This window comes from Solanum tuberosum, unplaced genomic scaffold (genome assembly GCF_000226075.1).
Source record: "Solanum tuberosum cultivar DM 1-3 516 R44 unplaced genomic scaffold, SolTub_3.0 scf00143, whole genome shotgun sequence".
In the NCBI taxonomy this organism is placed as follows: Eukaryota; Viridiplantae; Streptophyta; class Magnoliopsida; order Solanales; family Solanaceae; genus Solanum; species Solanum tuberosum.
In genome coordinates, this window is record NW_006239068.1 from 366,596 (window position 1) to 370,256 (window position 3,661).

Here is a 3,661-nt window from a genome sequence, read left to right on the forward strand (position 1 = left end):
TCAAGGAGCAATAACGCGACTGAAAGTTTGAAAATAGAAAAAAAATACCTAATTTTGACTAATATTATTAAGTCAAATCTTTTTAAAAATTAAAAAATCAAAATGGCGCCGCCATTTACGTCGCCTTATGGTCGCCTTAGGTCGCCTTAGATCACCTTTTTGATATCGCCGCGCCTCAGTGTAGAATGGCGAGAATGCTTCGCCTCGCCTCGCTTCGCCATATCGACTTTGGCGAATGGCGCTCGCCATTCATAACACTGGGTCAAACAATCACACATGGCATCGACCAAAGAGGACTATGAAGGCACTTACTATTATCTTCTTTTTCCCCCATATGTATATGTATACAATATCACAATGAGTTATTGTGTTGTATATATTTCATTGACTTTAAAATAATTAAAGTATTTATAATATTCGTTTTGAGAAAGATTTTCGGTGTTTGTTTATTGATATTGGATGCTTTTAATATTGATTCACAATTGATTTCCACATGTATATTAATTTTAGAAATCATGCAGCCACAAAGAATCTATTAGAATTTTGGTTGTTGAAAAATATGATTTTAGTGGCGACAAGAAATTGCCACAAAAAATAATTATGTTTTGTGGCGACATTTGTCGCCACTATATCTAAAGCTATTGTGGCAACGAGTGTTGCCCCTAAAAGTATAAGGTTTTTTGGGGAGACCCGTCGCCACTAAAGATCACTCTTTAGTAGCGACCTACCCAAAATCCAACGTATGTAGGTGTTTTTTGCAACGCATGGGTATGTTTTTTGTAGCGACTATAGTCGCCACAGAGACCCTTTTTGGGGCGACACTCAAAAGTCGTCACAATAAACCTTTAGCAATGGAAGTACTTGCAGCAACTGGAATGTCGCCGCTGAAAGTATTTAGTGACGATTTTGTTGGCTTTTAGCGACTTTGGTTGCCACAAAAAGACAGACTTCCTAGTTTCAGATTGAGAGTTTCCTATGGACAGAGGTTGAGTAATGACCACTGGCTCCACATCTGACTCAGGTTAACCTGTGATTCTGAAGACTGCCTTAGTACAATCTGAGTGTCTATACTTGGGCCAGAGGATTCCACGTTTTGCCTTTGAGAGTTGTAGTAGGGTGTCTCATAGATATGACTGTAAGGATCTGATGGAGGAAACAAGATGTGAGCAGTAAGAGAATGACTTTTGAACGGAAAGGTGTCTTCCCTAAATATGACATCCCTGCTGACAAATAGATTTTTGGTGTATATATCATATAGAAGATATCCTTTCTGAGTTGTAGAATATCCCATATGGATTGTCATTCTAGATCTAGGTTGTAACTTGTCAGTCTCTTTGAGAATTTTTGCATAACACAAGCATCCGAGAACCTTTAGATGAGTCAGATAAGGTCTTTTATCGTATAAAACTTCATACGAAGACTTGTTTTGCAGGACTGAACTAGGAAATCTATTGATTAAATAAACAGCTGCTAGCTGCTAACACACAGTCTCCAGAAACAACTTGTTTGATGAATTATGCCAAGTTTGTTGAACATGTTACCACATACTGAGTTAACAAACTCAGTTCCATTGTCTCACCTTACTATTTTAATCAACTTATCAAATTGAGTTCGTACTTGAGTTGGAAACTGTTGAATCACTACACACACATCAGACTTTACTTTCAGCAAAAATACCCATGACATTCTAGTAAAATCATCCACCACAGTTAAGAAGTATCTATGACCATCAAAAGTAGTAACTCTGTAAGGACTCCAAAAATGACAAGTGGTATAACAAATTCATAGGTATGCTTGCTCCCACATCCCAAAGTCGCAAGCTTGATTTGAACTACATTGATCGAAGCAAAAGATTGATAGCTCATACAAGGACAAAAAAAGAAATAAAGACAAGTGGTATAACAACTCCATAGGTATGCTTGCTCCCACAAGCATCAAAAACACTAACCAATAAACAGAACCTGCAGCAGAAACCAGGTAGCTGACCCAAAGCGCCTTTGCACTAAAGTGCCCGCTATGCACAGGGTCTAGGGAAGGGCCCAGCCACAAGGGCATACTGACCGTAGCCTTACCTAGCATTTCTACCAGAGGTTGTTTCTAAGGCTTTAACCCATGACTTATCACAAGGCAGCAACTTTACCCCTTACTCCAAGACTCCCTTTCTCTAATATCCCATTTGCGTCTTGGTACTAAGTGTTTTCTAAAGCATTTTTGTTTAAAACTAAGATGCTAATACAGCATGCTGATGCAAATAACAAAAGATCACCAGAATACAAAAACGTAAAAAAGCAAATAGAGATGCAAAATAATTTCAAAACCTAACTTCTACAAACGATTTTCAGAGTCAAACCCATTCAAATTTTAGACAAAAAAAATTGTTTGAATAGTCCAGAAACCCATTTGATTTCTCTAATCAATCAGGCCAAAGTTTGTTCAGGACTTTCACCAACATAGTTTGTGGTGCAATGGTGGAACTGCTTCACCCTTAAAAAGAGGTCTTGGGTTGGCGCACTGCAATGTGTAATCCGAATTTTGTTGGGGCATCAATGAAGGCTCCGGACACCAAATGGGAAACAAAAAAAAGGACTTTCACAAACACTTCAACTTATGATTCCAAACAAGCTGGAATTAACAAAAATAAACTATTGAGAAAATGAAACCTTTGGAGTTTATCACTCTTAACCACATAAAAATGGAAGTCAACCAAAGTATCTCCTGAAAAGGCAAGCAACAAAGTAAAATACAAATTCAGACCCTCATACCTACAAATAATAACCAAAAGCTTAGGATAAAAGACAGGAAAAAGGCGGTAGAAGGCGCCAAAAAGTAATTTCTCTTCAGAGTACAATACATGTTTAACTAAACCACGCATAAAATGTTAGAAAATAGAAATAAACTATGTACAAACTATGCATTCAAGTCTACTGTATTTTTTTTCCTTTTTGAATGCAATTTTATGGATTATGATGAAAACTAGAAGTGACTTCAATGAGCAAAGCAAGAAAAGAAAAACCTACTCCTTTGTATCTAAGTGCAATTTGAGCCCTGATTCATCAATAAGTGATTGTAGCTCTTTCTGGTAATTCTCAAGAAGACTCTCGTTGGAGTTGAGGTCACTAGAATCCGCCAAGCAGGAGTTTTTTTTTTTAACTTGGTAAGGTTGTATTATATCACAAAACAGTACATGGGTTGTACTGAAACCTTATATACAAAAGCCCCAAATTCTTACTGCTCTATGGCTAAATTGAGTCTAAAACATCAATTATAGAGACAGTATCATTTGAGTATAACTGATTACACCAAAAACATAATAGCAAAATGCAGTTGAGCTTCACTTTCTGCACACTATTTTCTATGCTCTCAAAACACCTAGAGTTCCTCTCTTTCCATATTGCCCACCATATTGAAGCAGGGATAAGTCTCCATCTGCCTTTGTCTTTTGCCAGTACTCCTGCTTCCTCCCAGCTCTTTAAAGCCTCTGAAACTTTCCCAGGCATAGTCCAGGAGATGCCTTTGTGACTCAAAAAAATCCTCCATAATTGTTGAGTGTACTTGCAGTGTAGAAACAGATGATTTACATTCTCTAAAGTCTCCCCAAAGAGAAAGCATCTAGAGCATAAGGTTATCCCTCTCTTCATGACATTGTCTTGAGTAAGAGCTG